Consider the following 22,166-nt stretch of genomic DNA (forward strand, 5'->3'; position numbering starts at 1 on the left):
AATTTACTACATATGTAAACTATACCACTGTAATCTGTAACTGCATTCTAAAACATATTCTTAGAGCTACAGGTAAGTGTAGCTCTTACCCCCATAAAAAAGTTTTCTCTTTACAACAAATGGAGACCATTATAAAAAAAACACAACTGCTCATAATGCAGAAATCAATGGATCTTTGGAAGCCCAGCTCCAATCTATCACACAATTTTTGCACCTAAGGCTCAGGAAACATCACTCAAAAGAGGATGTGGAAAGATTGTAAGAGCCAGAAAAAAAAAATAGGAAATCTGCTGTGAGTTTATGTCTCCTAGAGATGGCAGGGAAACTATACTCTTGGTACCTCACAATGAAAGTGCCTAAAAAAGACCTAAACAACAACAATACCAATAGACATGCTAATGTGGAGAGAGGAAATCTCATAGGGCCTAACCCTTACACACAGAACTATAGTCAACTAATGACTACTGAGGGGGAATTAGCCTCTCCAGGGATAAGCCCCATAACTGGTTGTTCAAAACAAAGTGTACGAAAGTCACAATTGGCAGACTCAATTGATAGCATTTACAAATTTGTTGATATATGTGTCTGTTTGTGTGTATGTATGTGTGTGTGTGTGTGTGTGTGTGTGTGTGTGTGTGTGTGTGCTTAAGAAGAAAAAGAGACCATCAATTTGAGAGGGAATAGGGGGCAAGGTACGGTTGAAAGGAGGCCAAATGGGAGTGGTTGGAATAAAACAAAGGAAGTTAAATAACTGTAATTCAATTTTTAAATGATAGCTATAAGGAGAAAACCGGTAGAGGCAGAGACATAGACAGAGACTTCTGGAAGGGTCCAGTGTGAACATGTCTAGATGAGTTACACCATGAGAGGAGAGAAGGAGGGAGAACAAGAGAGGTGGGTTGGGTCAAAGGATGCCTGGTTTAGCCAAAATGACTGAATTTTATAGGGGCCAGAGAAGCTAGGGGAAGGCAAAGCCTACCCATTCCCTGGGCTGGAGAGTTTAGGTCAGGGGACTAATTATGCCAGCTAGGAGGACCTTGACAGCCAGTATCCACCTTGATATGTTAATAGGTACCTCAGCAAATTGTCCCAGGATTGGAAAACAGTGACTAGGGAAGAACGGTGGGAAAAAAGGTTGGATTTGGTCAAAAACTCATTATATGTATGTATAGAATTCTCAAGCAATAAAAAAGTATCATAGAAAATTGTAATGGGAGGATTTGGTAGTTGCTACTTTTTATATTGCCTTGTTTGTATCGTTTTTCTCACATCCTAAGAACCTTTAGTGCAGAGGAATGTCATAATTCATCCTCCTATTGCTAGCTGGTTGCCAGACCGCATACAGTACCAAACCCCTAGCATCCAATCAAAAGCAATGTTTTGTTTCTATTTGGGTTATGGACATCCTGCTCCTTCTGCATGTCAATCAGTGTTTATTTTACTTCTCTGCACCCCAAGTCTTCACAGACAATATGAGACCCAACTGATGTTTGTTTTTGCATGTGGAGATATTTTTTACACTGGACTTGCTCTCTGAAACATTCAGCGTCACCTTCTCTCCTTCTAATTGTATCTCTATTTCCCTTTGTGTGGCCTCTCAGGGAGTCTCAATAGTTAAGAATTATCCTCTGAAGCAAAGGGGAGCTTCTTTCTTCAACAGAAATTATTATCCATTATGGAAAAAAAATGCAGGTAGTTCCTTCCAAACCTGGTCTGCCTCCTTTGTGTTTGACTTCACTACCACTTCTATGTTTCTTCCAGAACCTGAATGGTGCCAGGCCCCCTGTGCCTTTTCCTTAAATGTTAAATGAATGGATGAATGATATTCAATATGGGACTACCAGGGGGAAACCCACAACAGTAAAACCTAAATACAAAGGCATTCATCATTTCCAGTTGCATCAAAATCAGGCTGCAGATCACATAGTGAGGCATTTAGCAAAAATAAGCAATTGCAGATAGAAGTAAGTGATCCTCAGAGAGCAACTGACTTTCCACAAAAAGGATCCATCTTACTTTCCCCATATCTAGATTTCCTACGAGACCAAGAGTCCTTATTTGGAGATGTAGTTAAAATCTTCTGGAACCTTAACATGCCATAAATTAGGAAAAAAATATGCCATAGAAAAGATATAGTAAGCTGGAATGGAAAAGAGAAAGAAAAGGTGGGTGAGCGTGGGAGCCGGGGAAACTCCCATGTTAAAGCAAGAATTGACAGCTGCTGCTTGGAAACCCTTTTCTGCACTTTTGTTGTTACAGCAAAACTACACATTTCAAATGTCCTGAAGTAAAAATTACAAAACAGGTTCCAAATGTCAGGAATATTACAAAACCTAGTAAGAAAACAAAGGACTAAAAGTATGAGTCTAAAATAGAGCGATAAACAACAGAAGAAACAAGGAAACAAACAGAACATCTATGCCCATCGTTGGAGGGAGAGAGGCTGCATTGTTCAAACTGAGAAGTGTGACAGGAAAAAAAAAACCATCATTTATGCCATGCATCTACATTTCTCAGTGCATACACAGCAAAACGAGAACAATGCAGACAACCCAGTATTGGCCACTGTGAAAAAGCAAATCACAATGCTAAACTTTCACAGTCACAGACATCAAACATCAGAAAAATAAAATAAAATGAGATGATTATCAAAACTGCGAGGAATAGACCAATAATAAAAGCAGGAGGATAGACTGGGGTGGTAAGGGTTAGGGGGGGGGAATTCATAATAACAGTATCTAGTGGCCAGAGTTTGTCACTTACAGGCCTTTGTCACACTCATAGATGCTGCTATGATGGAGCAATGAAGGTGGCAGAAGACAATTGCCTTAATGGTTTGTGATAGAGTGTCTAAATAGCCAGCAAACATATCAGATTCCCTAGAAGACATAGAGCGTATGCAACCAGGAAGATGCTCAGCAGGAGCTGCCACTTCTCTGAGTCACTAGAGTATCCCAAGAAGACAAAGTTGGGAGCCTAGATGTAGTTCATCCCAGACCTGGTATTTCAAGAAAGAATCCATGTGATGAGGATTTGACACTCACAGCAAACATGGGTGTGGGCATCAGCTTGAACTTTGTCCCTCTACAGGGCATCTCCCTCACACCACCAACTGAATACAGGAAATAAGTAACAATGGGAAGAACAAGAGTGAATTGGTTAATAATGGCTCATGGTGGAGACAGAAAGACAATGGTGATGTGGAATTTCCCTCTGTATGCTGTCATTACCATAAATAAAGGAACTGTTTTGGGCCTATAGCAGAGCTATAGGGGAACAGAGCTAAGCAAGGAAAACTAAGCTAAATGCTGGGAGAAAGGAGGCAGAGTCAGGGAGAAGGCATGGAGCTACTGCCAGAGAAAGATGTGCTGAAACTTTGCTGGTAGGCCACGAACTCGTGGTGAGACACAGTTTAATGGAGATGGGTTAAATTAATATATAAGAGTTAGCCAATAAGAAGCTAGAGCTAATGGGCCAAGCAATGACTTATATAATACAGCTTCTGTGTGATTATTTCAGGGCTAAGTGGCCAGGAACCAACAAGCAGCCTCCTTACAACACAATGGATTGAAGGGAGTACTTTCCTGGAATTCTCTATCTCTGAGAACACTGTGATATTTAATTTTTTTTCTAGTGGAAACAATAACAACAACAAAGCCACAAATGTTGCTTCCCAAGGTGGGTGGTATGGTAGCATATAACAAATGCCTGAATGAAAAGAACTGTGGAACACATGTATTTTTTCTGCTCTCTTCTACCTTCACTTGAGAGTGTTTAAAGACCAAAAGACAAAAGTCATGGCTCTCAGCCAGGTGAACATTGGAGTAAACCACCCTGATGGCTGCTTACTTATTATCAACCTACACCCATTTTCCCAGGAAATTCTATTCACCTTATTTCAGGATTGTTCTCCCAGAAAGGTGCTCATTTATGTTGCTCTACTGTGTGCATGTCCCTGTATCTTCTCCCAATGATGATGTCCATCCTTCAGAAGCTTTCCCTGAAGGGTTAATGAACAAAATGCCTCAGGCAGATGGAAAAAAACCCAGACAGGAAAGCTGACTTGACCGATAACACCTGTGGGTTGTCAGGGTCTGGGAGGCTCCTGATAAACTCAACGTGCCGACCTCTACAACCTCTACAGGTATTTCCCAGTTTGAGACAGCAGGGGACCTGACCTGCAGACAGAAACTTCCATGCCCAAATTTCCTTCTTCCACACTATAAAAGAGCCAAACCCTCTGCATCGCATGTGCACAGTGTCCATTCTTACAGAGATATGGTGTCTATCAGTTGTTCTGACTCAAGAATAGTTCTGCTTCTATGAAAGGCCAGTCTCTTTCTTTTATTTCTCCATCAATCTTAATCTAACAATTCCTACTCCTGGTGTTTTTTAGGGAACTCCCCAGGACTGGCACAAGTTTGTCTTCGCAGCTTTCTAATGTTCTTCCTTCAAAACTCTTTACTCCGGAGTGGAATACATGCCAATCTGCTGATGGGGGAGAGTCTAATGTTCTTTCTAATGTTCTAATGTTCTTCCTTCACAACTCTTTACTCCGGAGTGGAATACATGCCAATCTGCTGATGGGGAAGAGTCTTCTGTTTTGTGTTAATTTCATTGGTTAAATAAAGAGACTGCCTTGGCTCTGATAGGACAGAAAATTAGGTAGGTGAAGTAGACTGAACAGAATTCTGGGAGAAAGAAGCTGAGTCAGGCAGTCGCCATGATTCTCCCACTCCATTCAGACGCAGGTTAAGATCTTCCCTGGTAAGCCAGCTCGTGGTGTTACACAGAATATTAGAAATGGATTAGATCAATATGTAAGAGCTAGCCAATAAGAGGTTAAAACTAATGGGACAGGCAGTGTTTAAAAGAATACAGTTTCCATGTAATTATTTCCGGTAAAGCTAGCCAAGTGGTGGGACACAGCCCCGCCATTCCTACTACAACAATCTGCAAAGTCATTTTCTGTAATCCATGACAATTCCATCACCCCTAAGGCTTAAGATGTAGCTCAATTGTCAGTTTTCTAAAGGAAAGAGGCTGACAGATCAGATGATAAAGGTGCTTGAGCCAAGTTTGACAGCAAGAGTTTGATTCCTGGAATCCACATCTTATGGAAATAGAAAACCTGCTCCCACAATTTGTTTTCTGACCTCCAGATGTGTGCCATGGCATTGGCATATCTCCTACTCAATATGCACATAAAGTTTACACACACACACACACACACACACACACACAGAGAGAGAGAGAGAGAGAGAGAGAGAGAGAGAGAGAGAGAGAGAGAGAAGAGATAGAGACAGACACAGACACAGACACACACACACTCACACAGTGTGTGTGGAGGCCCAAAAATGTGATCTTATTTTCACCTTGTCTGAAGGTCAAAGAGTCTTTAGCTTGTTCAGAGTTGTTGACAAGAGTGGCTACATACCATGACCTAGGGTGTGGCTACTCAATGTTTTTGACATTATAATGATCCATACAGGTTGATCCACTCAGGAAATGTAAGTATACTTCTGTTACTTCTTTTGAAATATATTTGACCAGGGAGTGGCTGCCTTCAGTATATTTGGTTTAGGGGGGGTTCACTGCCTAAACACCAGAAAGCTTTTCTCAGGAATTAAGGACTTGATGTCTCAAATAGTGAAGCAAGTAACTGCTCTGGTTGTCCTTTGTATCATATTAAGGCAGTCTTTTGTCTCCTGTTGTAGTGGGGTAGAAAAGTATATGGAAAATTAAACACAGGCGAATTTCAGTATTTACTGGAACTTGCTCCTGATACTATCCTATGCTTCTGTTTTATTATTTTTTACTCTTGTCTTCATTCTCTTTACTTATTTTTCTAAGCCCCATGTCCCTACCCTGGTAAGTGGTATACTTGTCGAAGCTGGTTTCCCCCTACACAGAAAAAAGTTTTCCTACTTTTTTGCTCCACCCTACCCTCACCCCACTTTCCTTAAGATTCAACAACTTTTTCTTATCAGTATAGCATTTGTTCCACTAGTGTAAATTAGAAATAATACATAAAATTAATTTTTCTCATGTATTATAAGCTTCTTGAATGAAAATCTACGGAAATGATGAAGAAAAGGAAGGACCCAGGCCCTCCCTTGCATGTCCAATCACATTGCACAAATGTTTCAAGCCTCGGTGCTAAATCTATGCTTTTCACATGGGACTTGTCTATTCAGAGGTTAACAAATGCTTTATGAATGGAAGGTCTGATTCTCTTTGTATGCAAGCAGTTAGATTGGCACAGCCTACAAAGTTCATCACATTTATTTTCCTACACTCTGGATACTTGCTGTTCTTTCTCCTCTTCTGAGAATTCTATATGTAGTAGATTTAAAAAAAAAAAAAAACCCAAACACCTAGAATTCTTCCAAGAGCTATTCCTCTTCCTGAAAAACAATTCTGTCTGTTTTCCCTTTTCTTCTTTTTTTTCTCTTTTAACTCTTATCCATTCTTCACATGCCCATTATCATCATCTCAGAGAAGTTTTTCCTCAGTTCTGAATTTTAATTCTTTTATTTATGTTTGTAGACTTATATAAAATTGAATTCTATTCTTGTAGACCATGTTTTATATTTAGTCATTGAATATTACCTATAGTCAATATCTTAACTATTCATTGAATAACCCACATTCCACTCTCCTTACAGGCTCCTAGACAGCAAGGATTTTTGTTGAACAATTCTAACCACTGCACCATGTAAAAATAGCTTGAGCACTTGGTACCATACATACTAACAGTACTTCTTTGTAAAGCATCCCTTCATCATGGATTGGAGCTCTATCTGTTATTCCCTCTTTTCATTGTGCCAACTGAGAGGTGAGAAGGAAAATACTGAAGACATTTCTTAGTAGAAGAAAGGGAACTCCCCACAACTAGGTTTCAGTCTAGAAACTGGCACAAAAAAAAAAAAAAACAATTAAAAGCACAGAAATTTTGTGACATTTCCTTAGGACAGAACAAAAAAGAATCTTATATGGGTGACTCTAGTGAGCCAGCCCTGGTATAAATCTTAAAAAAAAACAATTAAAAGCACAGAAATTTTGTGACATTTCCTTAGGACAGAACAAAAAAGAATCTTATATGGGTGACTCTAGTGAGCCAGCCCTGGTATAAATCTTAAAATAAAAAGCACACACACACACACACACACACACACACACACACATGCTACTACCATGGGAATATTTGAAAGGCCTACTATAAAATTTCCTCCAAAATTCTTTCATCTAGTTGGGACCAGTGGCGCCAGTTAATCTACACTCCCCAAGCTGAATTGGACCACAAATTTCTGTGAGGATCCCAGGGAAACTCTTTTCTGTTCTGTCTTCTCTTTTTTCTCTCTGCTTACAAGTCAAAGAACAGTTACCACGCATACAAAGTAGCATGGTGCTCTCATACACCATGCTCTTTAATACAGGCATAGTAGCAATTGATGCACAAACAACCTGTGTGCTGGGATTGGAAGGGTATTGTGAAAGCTAAGCTATATTCCGGAATAATTTCCTCTTACTGGCCATATTGGTTAAAACATTGCCTAAAGGGAACCCATTCCTTTGGGTAAGAACCTTCCAGTTCTCCCCAAAACAAATAATCAGGTAATACTAGAAGATTTGAACAAGTGTTTTGAACTGATTGTATACACATCTATTTAAATGTTTATTTTAAATATATCTTTTACTGAGAGACTTTGATTAGCTACTATCATCAACATGGCAGAAGTGGCTGTTGTACCTTATATTAGAATTAAACATATATGAAAAAAAAACTTTCAGATGTCATCTGTCAGAACTATTTCAGATATTCATTTTATGATACTATAAGACACTATGTTCACCTTGACTGTCTGATCCTCTGATAAAGAGAAAGGGCTTGAAATCAAGGCAAAGGGAGATAATATAGATGACTGAGTCCAAAATTAATCTTCTTATGTAATAGAAAATTAAAGGCTAGTATCATTGTCTACATTATACTAAAGAAATATGCTTTTCTAGGATATGTGTGGATATATATATATATATATATGTATATATATATATATATATATATAGTATTGAAGAGTTCTATTCAGTAGTTAGTTTAAATGGGATGCTTAAGAGATTTACGTGCACTATCTTTAGAAAATGAAAGAAAAAATATAAAATAATTATTAAGAAAATATTTTAATACTTTAAAAATAAAGACTAATTTCCTTAAGATCAAAGCTTAGAAAATATTCTTCCACAAAAAGAGTTAGGTATTTTGCATGTGGTTCCATATATGTACGTGCATGTGTGTGTGTGTGTGTGTGTGTGTGTGTGTGTGTGTGTGTGTGTGTAGATGTGTTATATAACAGGGAGCATGTGCATATGGAGACTGAAATTTAAGTTGGTAATCTTTTTCAATTATGCTCCTCTTTATTTTTTGAGACACAGACCTTCACTCATGATGGAGCTCACTGATTGGACCAGATAAGCCAGGTAATTAGCTCCAGAGATCTGCTCTAACCCCATCCATTGCTGGGATTAGTGACCTGGACTGCTGTGTCAGGCTTCCACATGGACTTGGATCTTCATGCTTGCAAGGCAAGTACTTTATTTTCTGAGTCATCTCCTCATTTTAGTTAGTTTTTGCAAGTAGTAAGTAGAGGGGGACTTTGTTTACTCTTACAGTCTTCCAACAAGAGGCTCACTGACAGGGTGACACTATCTTGACAGTCTAACTAAAGATGGACGGGTAGCAATGCCATTTCTACCAGTTATGTTAGAACAGACATAGATTTTTTTTTTATGGTGGAGCATAAAAGAAAGCTCTCTACATAATGTCATTTAATAACGCATTCCTTTCCAGTGACTTTCTGGCACTATCAGCCTGCTCTTGTTTTATCTAACATGATAAATTTCTTTCCTTTTCATAGAAAGAATGAGTGAAAATAAAACTTTGAAGTCTTTTTTAGTTATAGAAGTTATACTTTTGGATAATCCAAAAGTTATCAACTTTTAAACTATTCTCTCACTGACAAAACTGAGAACCTTTCATTGAGAAAACAAAATTCTTTTTTTTTTTTTGTTTGGTTTGGTTTTGTATTTTGGCAGGGGGGGGATATGGATAGTAGAGAATTCTAAACTTTGCATGTTCACTGAACCCTTTATTCCAAGAGGGAAAATATGCTTTCAGCTTAAAGTTTTACAGTGGATCATGAAGGGACATCAGGGCAGGAACTTAAGCAAGGCAGAAACTTGCAGCCAGTAAATAAAGGAGCAGCCATGTAGGAGCACTGCTAATCAGCTTCCTAACTTTGCTTTTCTCAGCCTCCGACTGTATGTTTATATGACCAAGACCTATCTGTACTCTGATGGTACCACCCATGCTCATAGTGGGCTGGGTTCTCTTATATCAACCATTTACCAAGAAAACGTGCCACAGCCTTGGTTATAGGCCAACATGATGGTATCATTTTAAATGATACTTTTTTCTTCCCAGAAGACCCTGGCTTGAGCCAAGTTGGCAAAGAATTAATGAACACACCTATAAGACACCCCCACATCCCACTAATTTGCTTGAGGTTTGAAAATACTGATTAAAAAAGTGTGACAGAGGAATATGACATACTATATGCTTCAATTTTTTAAGTTCCATTTGAAGTCAGTTTAATCATCCTCCTTTATGCAAAATCTAACCTACTTTATTTGGATTATATTTACATAACAGTTTCATGAGTTCTTAAAGCAGAAGGTAACAGTCAAGCAATTCTCACATTGAAATAAAAATGAAGACAAAAATATGTAAGGCAAACGTTTTCGTTAAATTACTAAATATTCAAGAGCTATGTGCCAAATAAGGTACAAGAAAAGATTTTCTCCAAGTATTTAAAAGTGGAAACATCACAATAGCAGAATAAAAAGAAAAAGAAGTAAATTCAGAATATTATTTTTTGTTAAAGTTAAGAGACCAGCATGCTGCCAGGATCTGAAACAAGAATATGAATAGAAGGAACTCAATTTCTTATGAAAATTAGCTTGTAAAGTTTCCTCCTTTGGTTAAAGATAGCATATGACAAAGAGTTTTTTGTTTTTTTTTTTTCCAGAAAGGAAGCCCTCAGAGATTTAGAGAAGTGAGTATTTGTTGATACTTGCTCAGTATTTGGCAGCATGCTGTCTTTTCCCTTGAGACAAGGGATTCCTCCCTCTCCCTAGCTGCAATTATCAGCAGCTCGGAGGCCTCCCAGTAGCCTTATGAGCTCATCATGTTTAATACAACAGTCTAGTTACATTTCCATGGGTACCAAGTAGTCCTCATAACATGGAAGAGGCTTAGCTCCAGCTTGGCCCTCTTGTAACACCATAGTTTTGCAAAAATTAGTGAGTGATGAGACTTAGAATTTCACATCTGAATTTGTCAGATACTGGTAGGTGCTAAGGCTCCACAAAGTCAAAATTCTTAGTCAGTCAGTTCTTTCCACCTTTGCTGTATTTTCAACATAGTTTTATTTTAATTATAATAAAATCCTTAGGTATTATTAGTAAAATTCTTATAAGGATAACATTTTAGTAAAAATATCTGGCATTATAATGTAATCTCATATTTCCTCAATAATAGTAGATTTGTGGAATAATGTACCATGCTATATATCTTAACAGCAATTATTAATCTCATCCATCGAGAATAAGACCACTACCACATTTTAAAGCCAAATTTGAAGCAATTTTAATTTAAATACTGACTAGGTAAATGGGCTCTGGCCAGATCAATACCCAGGTTCCTTGGATATGACCTCAAGTCACGGTGTTCAGCAAAATTGTATTGCCCATCAGGTCCAACCAGGGGCAAGCATACATCAAATCAAGAGCGAGTATACATCCTAACAATTTCCTGCCTGTGAACCTCCCACCCACATACGGTAAACTATATTTGGTGTAGATGGGTCAGACTTGTTTAGGTGAGTGAAAACACATGGCTTGTTATCTCCCATAAACAAAAGTCTCCAGCATTTCAGGAATTATCTGTCCTTCGGTGAGGGACTTGCAGACCAGAGGCACTTTTGTTTCATGGATCTCTCAAACATAGTAATTAAAACAAAATGTAACTTTGGCTCTCACACTTCATATTCATGAAATTATTCCTACCATGAAATACAGATTAAAATCTAGTAATGTGAACAAGCTGCTTGTTTTAACTGAGGCCATCTTAACTGTTCTGCTTATTTTCCTTGGGGACTAAAAATTATCTAAAGAAAACCTTACTTCCGGGCAGTGGTGATGCATGACTTTAGTCCCAGCATTCTAGAGACAGAGGCAGGAGGATCTCTGTGAGTTTGAAGCCAGCCTGGTCTACAAGAGCTAGTTCTGGGACAGGCCCCAAAGCTATAGAAAAACTCTTTCTCAAGAAAAAAAGAAAAGAAAAAAAGAAAGATAGAAAAGGAAAGGAAACCTTACTTGCTGCTACGATCTAAGATCATGTTCCATAAGTGAATGATGCACATTTGCTTTAAACCTTGTGGGATTCCCCCAATCTAAGATGGTGTGTAACTCTTCCTAAATTAAATGAGTAAACAATGGCATGTGGCTCGAAGCAGGTTACAAAAGGTCCTAACTAGAAACCCACATGTCTGTAAATAAGCAGGACAAAATTCAATGCCATATAAATCTTGCATAGGAAAGAAGATGAAATAAAAGTTAGACCCTTTTGCCTGAGAGAAGAAAACACCTTCCTCAGCCACACAACTACCCTGTTCTCAGTAGAACATGCTCTGCCGCTTTGAGCTTCAGCTCAATTGACAACAGCGTGAAATAGATGTCCCTGGAAATGTTTTGAATGCACTGTTCCTGAAAAACTCTCAAAAAAGGAACCAACTTATTTTCTTTATAAAATAATATGATAAGAGCATTAATTTTCCACCTGCATTTGTATGTGTTGACTTAGCCTTCAAGAAGCCTATTCAAGCACTTTTATTATTCATGAATAACAGAATACTACTTTTTCAATAATATAATGTTTGGTCTTTGCAAGTGCTTTTTAAATACATGTGCAGATCTAGAAATCCTGCTTCAGGTCTTCTAGTAGTGAGACTGGGTGGCTTTCTACTGAGTTGTTTAAACAGGATGTCGCACATGGAAATCCTCAAACAACCCAGCCTGTTGCTAACTGACAACGGGGGTCCTATTGGCAAAAACAGCACCCATACTATTCATTGAACATGGAAAAGTTGAGGTCATGCCCACATGGAAGCTTCACCCCTATTTTCTAGTGTCTTTGGTGTTGGATGGTATGCTGCAGCCTACCAAAAGAGAAGTGTAAACACCATCCCATCCCCAAAACATTTGAGCCGCAATCTACACTGCCTGCAAGATATGATAGGGCAATGGTGGCACAGAACTTATGGAAGTTACAAACCAATATCTGTTTTGCCACCGTCCACTCTTTGCAATAGAACCCATACCCAACACTGCTTAAGTAATCAAGAATGAAAGACTGGATATCCCAGAGACATAAGATTATACCAAACACTATTGGTCTAAAATTAAAAAAAAATAAATGTCAGTATAAAGATTTTCACTATACTCATAGATAAGTTCCATATTTGGTCATCATCAAAGAAGCTTCCTCCTGCAGCACATGGGAACAGATGTCAAGACCTACAGTTATACATTACACAGAGAGTCTTTGAAACACACATCTCTAAATGGTATATTTTCATCAGATTCCTCCCCTCAGCTCAGGGAGCCCCATGGAAAAGAGAAGGCAGAAAGAGTACAAGATCCAAAAGGATGGAGAGCACCAGAACAAGATCCTCTAAATCAACTAAGCAAGGTTCATATGAACTCACAGAGACAGAAGCAGCAAGCACATGGTCTACATAGGTCTACACTAGATCCTCTATGTCTATATTATAGATTTCAGTTTAATATTGTTATGGGACTCCTGAGTGTGTGAAAGAGTGGGCCTGTGATTCTTATACCTGCCCTGTACACTTCTTTTTCTGTTGAGTATCCTCGTTAGATCTTGATGTGAGGGATTTTACTTTACCTGCAGTTGGTAGTGCTTTGGGGAATGGTATAGTAAGCTTGACCTTGTTGGAAGAAATATGTCACTAGAAGTGGACTTGTAGTGTTTACACCAATCCTAGTTGAGACACCATTTGAGAGGCTCATGCCATTCCCAGTCGACTGTATATCCTTTCCTTCTTGTTCAAGATGTGTACTCTCAGCTTGCTGCCCTAGTGCCATGCCTACCATGGTAGTGACAGATTCTTATAGTACCATAACCATAAGCCCAAATAAACCATTCTTCTATAAAAAATAAAAATCCAAGTTTCATTGTCTGTATTCAAACTTCGTAGGAAATAAATAAATAGTAAGTATGATACCCACACAATTCATAAGTCAATAGGTATAATATGGGGGAAATGAGAGGGGAAAGTCAGTTTTAAAGTCTTTGTTGACTGTTTGCAATATATTTCAGAAACAGTGCTAAGTTCAATTTGACCAACACAGAAGCCAAAGATGTGTTGAAAGAGCTGATTTAAAATCATGCTGGTACTTCATAACTCATACAGCTTCATTTTTATGAAACAGAATTTGTTCCAAAACCAGAGACAATAATAATATCAGCTTAAATATTTCAACGAAATGTCATTTGAAGAGCACAGGAATACTCAATCACATCTCCATCAGTGATCATTTATGTTCCAAAAGTGCTTACAAATCCATGACCTTAAAGACATTCCAGAATTCTGCAGAATTGTTACCACTTCCTATTCCAAGTACAAATAGTTTCTCCGTGGAGTTTATGGGATTTCTGAAACAGTGAAGAACACACTTTACAATTTTATAATCCTTTTTATACCCACAGGCCACAACCAACAGAATGTAGCAGCCCAAAAAACCGCTCCTCTCTGTCCTGCCCAATTTATCTTTTCAATTATTATTTTAGGAAGTAAAACCTCAAATTACTGAGCTACAGTTCTTAGTTGATAAACTTAGTTTGATGCTTAAAGAGTTTTATTTTTCTAGATAATACCATATATCTCTATTAAATTTTACTTTGCTTTAAAAGAAATAAACCTTCTTGTCAAAGACCATTGATTTTTCAAGGCTTATAGTCCTAACATTGGGATTTGTATGTCACACTTGTATAAAAACTTTTCAGCCTGTAGTGCATGTGTACATGTCATCCTAATATGTGGGGCTGCAGCAGAAGGAGGGAAGGCCTATTATAATTCATCCTAAAGAAACTATTTGAGGCACATAACAAGGAATGAAGTAAGGGTAAAATACTGCATTTAATATTGTGATAAAGAGGAATACAAGGAGCATGTTGCAGGTTCAAGACGGAAAGACAGTTCAAAAAACCCAGATTCAATCTTGTGGAAGATGCACATGCCAAACTCCAGAGGTAAGTTGTGGTGAACATTGTTGCTACATTCTGTATGTACATGAAGCTCAGCTGGATACTGCAATCCAGAATGTGAGCTGGAAAAATAGCAAAGAGGGTGGTTAGCCTGCTGTCAAGAATGTAATAGGGCTCAAGTCACATGCTACATGGTTTGGTATCTATATGATCATATCTGAATATGTTGGCTATTATTTGTAGAATTCAGTAGGTTACAGCATGAAAGGAAACAGCTTCTCTTAGGAATTTTCATCTAGAACCAAGGTATAAGAGCAGGATGATCTTTATGAAATTCAGCTAAAAGCATATTATTATAAAGGAATATTAAAGAGAGGTGTATAGTTTTAATAATTAATTTATTAACAGAAGAAAATTATGTTTTGAAGAGGAAATGAAATGACAGGATTTTGACTCAAACTGCTGTGTGAATGCCATCACCATTTGTTAATACAGAAATAAAGTAACACGAGAATATTCTGTGAACATTCTACATTTAAAATGTCAGATAGATACTTACTGGAAATGTCAAGAAACAGGACAAGCAGAGCTCTGTGGAAAGGTAAGGGAACACAGAAATTTATCAGTAACCAGCAATCAACAGGCAGATTTAAAGTGGTGGGAATGAATTCATAGAAAAGTTCATACAAAACACATAGTTCATTTCAGTATTTCAAGAGATACTTTAAAATAAAGAATAATTAGAGAAGAAAGCAAGATGAATAGAAAGTGGAAAACCTGATAGAAAATATGAAAGTAAGGTACAGAGAGTGAATAAATATATCAAATCCTGTGAAAATTTTGAGGGAGGCAATGTATGAGAACACCATTGACCTAGATGCTTCATTGCAGTTCTAGGGAGGAAAGAGGGCTGTCAAGAATGTGGAAATAAATTATACATGAAGTGGGTCAATAAGAGTAAAGTTGCCATTTAAAGAGTTAGGTCACATTGGATTGCAGAATAGCAGCAGTCACCATTGGGTATGGAGTGAAGTCGTTTGAGTACAAGCGAGATTAAACTATGGCTATAATGAACACGAGAAATCCTCTCCTAATATCTTTTTGTGAATGAAATAAGAAAGTAGAAATCATGTAAACTCAAGTAGAGCTGGAAAAGATATGGATACTTCCATCTGCAGTCATTGACAATTCTGAGGACTGGAGGGGGTTACCGTGATACTGAATGATGAAATCTCTGTGTTGTCCAACTGCAGTCTCTAACTTTCTATTAGAAGCTCAACACTCTTCCCAATACCTTTTTTAAAGATTTATTTGTGCTTGCATGTGTGTTAGAATGTATGTGTATGTGTGCATGCACACACATGGATGCAAGTGCCTGTGGAAGTGAAAAAAGAACACTGGATTCTTAAGGGTGGGTGGTTGAGAGCAATGCTGGTAATGGAGTTCAATTCCTCTGAAAGAAGATCAAGTTCTTTTAATCACTGACCCACCTCTTCAGCCTTCAAATCCCTTTGTAATGGTTCATACTTTATTTTCAAGGTTTTTGTTTGACTATATTTGAAGATACTTCACCAGAAAGCTTGAATTAAATAAAGCTAAATTTCTTGGAGATGCCAAAATCTATGATATCTTACATTGGAAATCTTTAATAAAGACACAGAATTGTACCTTCCTAATGCACTTGACCATTGGATGACTTTCTGAGGGTATTTCAGAAAGTGGGTAATGACAAAAAAATCAATTCACTCTATCATCTAGCCTTTACCTCTGTCTCTAATTACTCCAGGGTTTAGATTTTGCTTCTTGATCTGTTTCATTCTTGGTAAGTCTGTACCTGTTCACCACCCAGCTTAGTCACCGATGTTCTCCCAAGTCACCGATGTTCTCCCAAGTACACTGGCAGCCCTTTCAACAAACCAGAAACAAACCTTCTGAGGCTTTGGAAAGCTTGTCTAAAATGGCTTTGACATTTTCCCTTTGAAATGAGAACTTCATTGTCTCCCGTAGCTTTTCGTTTACACATAGGGAAGTGTGTTCAATGTATCTAAGTCTTCTTAAAATGTACATAAAAACAATAGGTATACATTTTTCAATAGGTAGTAGTAGAAAGGACAATATGGACTAAACTACGTCAGTGCTATCATTTTCAGTTTTCTGGGAGTAGAGAGACTGTACACGTTGCCTAATAGGAGCCCCAAGTGTTCTCTGCTTCATGTTTTCCAGAAGCTTCTGATGTTCATAAATAAAACACATGCCAGTGATTTTTTTTTTTTTGTCATAAGATGGAGTTTAACTCTCCACTGAAGGATAGCATGCTTCCTTTTTTAATGATGCTCAAATTTAGCTCAGGAACTGAATTCCTTTCAAATTGGGTACATTGAAATCCCACCTGCTCAGGCAGGTCTCTTACCAAACTGTTAATGCTCACAGCGAAGAAAAACAATCAAGACCTCCCACAAGTGTGCACTGTCGTACTTATATTTATAACAAACACATGTTGCAACGACTGCTGTTTTGCATTTCAAGCCAGAAACCCTGGCTTAAAGACACTTCCATGCATTTCAAAACTTCAATCAGAGCAGAAACCATTTGTTTCTGTCGTAGTAATTTTAAACACAGCAAACACTCCTGGATTTCTTTTTCTAAATAGCACTTTGTATGGCATTATAGTTTACCACTTGAGCTTTTTGTTTGTTTGTTGTTTTGTGTGGTGAGAAAAATTATTAGTTTAGCTTCAAGCTCTTGAGCTCACTGGGGAACAGAAACGAAGGTCAACTTTGCAGCAGAGTGAAAAACAAGTCCTAAGATTGGGGACATGGAGGGAAAGAATTGGGAAAGTTTGGTCAACTCTGGGAACAGTCAAATTCATGCACGGAGCTCTTTCCCAAGAGCAATTTTAGCAATTACAGAAGCTTTTCTGTGATTGTTAGCTACATAGAAGTCAGTCTACTGAGTGTCACAGAACAGAAAACCGTGTGTGTGTGTGTGTGTGTGTGTGTGTGTGTGTGTGTGTGTGTAACAGATTGTCAAAAAGAAGTTTAAAAAAATCAAGAGGCAAGAAGAAGAAATGAACAAAGGTGAATTGTAGGATGTTTTTAGTCAAGTCTCATCATGAGGCAACAGGAAAAATAAAGCATACTTGACAACGATCCCAATGGCTACTTTGGGTTTTTTCATGGCTAGTTTAATGGCAGTGTATGTGGACATGGTTAGCAGTCTAGACTAGGCAGACCCATCTTTGGAATAATAGACATCAGTCACCCTTCGAGCCTTGTTTTGTGTTAAGGTTATGATTCGCATATTTTAGGAACAATAAACATTTCACTTGCTATACAGAGTTATATTTCAATGTATTAAATAAATAAAATTTTATAATTAGGTACACCTGTACACACATAGCACGTTTGAGTACACGCACATAGCACTTTCTGAGCAATTAGCATTAGAAGCACTCACATGTTCTTTCCCTGAGGAAAATGTCTAGCTGCATAAAAACATATTTACAAACCTTTTGACACCACGTTTCTATTTATGCAATTTCTGTACAAAATCTCCAAAGCTAATATTTGCTTTACATTTATCTAATAATAATACTGCTTTATAATGGTGATGTCAGTCCTTAACATTCAGTTCAGTAAGGAAAATTACTACTCTGATTTATATGAAACAATTTTCAAAAATATTTAAAGTTTCTAAATGAAAACCATTTGTCAATTTAAAAACTATGTTTTGTAGGGAAACTAAAGGATTTGAGTAAAACATAAGAATGACTTTGATCTTTGAAGCCAAACAGTATATTTTTGGTATAGAGTTTGTAAAAAATTGCAGCAAATACCTTCTTAAGATTTCATGGTATCTAATTAAACTCTCCTTTGATGGACTTGCTGGCTTCTATTAACAGCATAAGTCAAATGTTTAGACATTGATTTGTTAGAGGTAATATGAATGATCATATGTTGGGGTTTCAGTTAGTTAAGTAATACATGTCAGAAAATATGGTAAAATCCAAAATTTGAAAATAAGATGTTTTTACTATGTGAGTTTATACTGCCTGTGTTATCTACCCTGATATGTGCACATAATATAATCATATTCCTGGAACATTTTTTTCAAATAAAAAGATACATATAATACATATAATATTTACCTATAGCTTAATCTAATTCATGAACAACATATCCAAGATGCATAGCTGCAAACTAAGTTAAAAGAGTTAGAAAAAATTAAAGAGAAATCATCTTCATTTAATTGAGAGAATTAGAATAAAATTGGCATTGAAAATATTTGAAACCATATATTAGGTAAACAGAAAGAATGGGATGATCCTTCTATTATCTATCATCTATCTATCTATCATCATCATCCACTTATTTGTATTCTATTGAGCTATCTATATCTATGTATTAGCCTACCTGCCTATCTACCCACCCATTTCAAGCCTCTGCCTCATATACTCATATATTTTCAAATGATAGACATCTTTTGTGTATACCTCCACATTCTCTTTCTGTTGATAGGAATTTCCAATGTGTTCTGAGAGTGGCTTCTATTAGTTGGGAATCTGAATATCATTACAGGGTTTCTCTGTATCCCTAGTGTGTTGATGGGAATATATAGCTCACCATGGTCGTGAGTACCAGGTCTTCTAAAGCACACTTTTATATTAACTAGCTTCCTTCTCATCCTCAGCTCCTTCTCCAGCACACCATGTCTGCCTGCAAGCTGCCATGTCCTGCCATGATGATAACAGACTAAACCTCTGAAACTGTAAGTCATCTCAATTAAACGTTTTCCTTTATAAGAGTTGCCAGGGTCATGGTGTCTCATCACAGCAATAGAAACTCTAACTAAGACTGACTGTAACCGAATGCTTCCTATAAATTTTTTTGCCATCTTTTATATGAAGAATTGTGTTGCTTTTCTATATCAGGTTTGATATTATATACTAGACAAGATCCATATCTCTGTGACACGTGGCTTGTCTGTTGGAATCCCATTTATTCACCAGGATGATTAAATCCTCTTTTCTCCCTACAGCAGATTATAATAGTCATGACAGAACTAGAAGGACTAAAGTCAAAGGTATTGCCTACATGTGCTTCCATAGAAAAAGTATGACCTCTGGCATACTGAGGTTAATAGTATCTGAGATACTACATGTTCAAGCAATTACAAAATTTCAGTATAATTTAAAGAAAAGAAAGAAAAGGTTTCAATCTCCTAGTGGGTTTGAGACAGAAAGGCCTATCCATGTTAGGTTAATTTGCTTTGGCCTTTATAAAATTTTTGTTATAAAGAATAAATTATGGATTTTTTAGGCAGAAGGTGACATTGTTAAATTTCAGCAAGACTACCTGATACATTATGAAGACGTTCCCCACAGGTAATATAGACTATGAAAGCTTCCTCAAGGAACAATATATTTTGAGGGTTTGAATTAGAAAAGAGAAAAACTAGAAGAAACAGAAATCTACAGAAACTTTCTATGTGAAAACAAGCAAGACTGACAGAATGTTAACTTTAAAATGGGTTTACAAATTTTAACACACCTCTTTTCCAAAGGTAGACTCCAATCACCTTTTATTTGAACATGGACCAGATTTGAGGACTTCTTTCCAATTAACATATTATCTCAGATGGCTTTGAATGTTAGGTCATAAAAACATAGTTTATGCATCTTCTGTACTTCTTTAGAAATTCCTGTTTCCCACATAAAAGAAATTTGGCATGGTATTATTAAGAATAAGAGCACATTAGATCAGTCACACCGTCTCAGTGAGTGGACACACCCCCTGGTCCTGACTTCCTTGTTCACATTCTCCCTCTTTCTGCTCTTCATCTGGACCTTGGGAGCTCAGTCCAGTGCTCCAATGTGGGTCCCTATCTCTATCTCCATCCATCACCAGATAAAGGTTCTATGGTGATATGCAAGATATTCATCAGTGTGGCTATGGAATAAGGCCAGTTCACGCACCCTCTCCTCTGATGCCCAAGGACCTAGCTGGGGACCTCTCCTTGGACACCTGGGAACCCCTCTAAAGCCAAGTCTCTTTGCCAAGGCCAGCTGGACTGGGAATGAAGGAGCACATGATCAGACCAGACTCTCTGAATGTGGCTGACAAGGAGGGCTGACTGAGAAGCCAATGATAATGGCACTGAGTTTTGATTCTACTGCATGTACTGGCTTTTTGGGAGCCTTGTCTGTTTGGATGCACACTTTCCTAGACCTGGATGGAGGTGGGAGGGCCTTGGACTTCCCACAGGGCAGGGCACCCTGACTTCTCTTAGGACTGGAGAGGGAGTGAAGAAGAGGAGTAGAGGGAGGGGGAGGGAAATGAGAGGAGGAGAGTAGGTGGGAATTTTTAATAAATAAATGAATTTTAAAAAAGGAATAAGAGCACAACCATTATCAGTTGTATGTAAGGAGGGACCAAAGCGTTCCCAAGTATCTTACTCTGATTTTCCAGCAAAAAGAAAATGAGCCATCTAGAAACTGGGCCCAAGAATCACATTGTTTCTTGTCTGACCTGATGATAGACCAGGGCAATGTCTTGAACACAACCTCATGAAAATTTCTCAGCCAGGAGGCCAGCTATACTTCTTCCAAATTTGGACTCAAAAACTGTGAGGAGAGTAGGTGTTGTTTTTATCTACTGACTATGTGGCTCATTTGTATGTAGTAATAGACAGTATAGCAACATTAACAAAACAAAATGGGAAATGGAGGAGGAGAAAAAGTCATGGGTGAAGTGCTTGCTCTGTGTTGTAAGCCAGGTTGTCAGGGTGACTTCTGCCAGGGTCCTAGTCACTGCAGGTTTGAACGTTCCAGGGCAGGAGAGTGAGAATTAGAATTATTAGTTAAAAGGAACATAGATAATAAGAGAATTTAAGACTGAAACATAGGCTAATATAGCAAGGGAGTTCAAGCAAATACTGAAATTGCTCACATTTACCTTCTGTTTGCTTAAATACCCTGACCCCCCAAAGGTAGGAGTAACTAAGATAGAAATTGCATTGACATGATACAAGAAAATGAACAAACTAGTTGAAGGATTATGGGCTACTTTTTTAGTTAAACATTCTATTTCAAAAACAAGACAAGTGGTGCACACCTTTAATCCCAGCACTTGGGAGGCAGAGGCAGGCGGATCTCTGTGAGTTCGAGACCAGCCTGGTCAAGGGCAGGCTCCAAAAAGCCACAGAGAAACCCTGTCTTGGAAAAAAAAAAAAGACAAGTAATGCTCACACCCTAGACCAAAACACCTTGTAGGCAAACCACTCCCTGAGTAGAATCCATACTTATCTCACTAAGGGAGTAGAGAATTAGCTGGATCCTTAGATTTTTGTTTGAGGTAGAAACAGGTCTACTTCTTAATACCTGAAATAGCAGATCTGGATACTAACCACACCTGTTGACAATAACCTTGAAGAAAAAGAAGCAAATTGTAACTATCTGACCTTTAGTCAAGGTTGAATGGACCCATATCTGTGGGCCCTGTCAGCTACGCATGATTTTGAAGATAACTTAGGAGAGCCAAAAGAACAGGTCACCTAGAATTTAAGTATGCCACAGATATCTGTCATTCTAGCAGTGGTTAAGAACTAGCTTTTTCTTTAGGATACGTGTCTATTCGATTTTCAAATTTTCTGATTCTCTTTTGATTTCAGTGAGAACATTCTCATTTACAAGAATTAATGAGATGTATGCTGACTGGTGTAACATCGTTCACAAGTTAACAAATAACTGTTAGCAAAAGGAAACTTCACTGAAAGAAAAGAACCTGTAAGATAAATATACCACTCCTCTGGCTTATCTTTG

Source organism: Microtus ochrogaster, chromosome 2, assembly GCF_000317375.1.
Source record: "Microtus ochrogaster isolate Prairie Vole_2 chromosome 2, MicOch1.0, whole genome shotgun sequence".
NCBI classification, from domain to species: Eukaryota; Metazoa; Chordata; class Mammalia; order Rodentia; family Cricetidae; genus Microtus; species Microtus ochrogaster.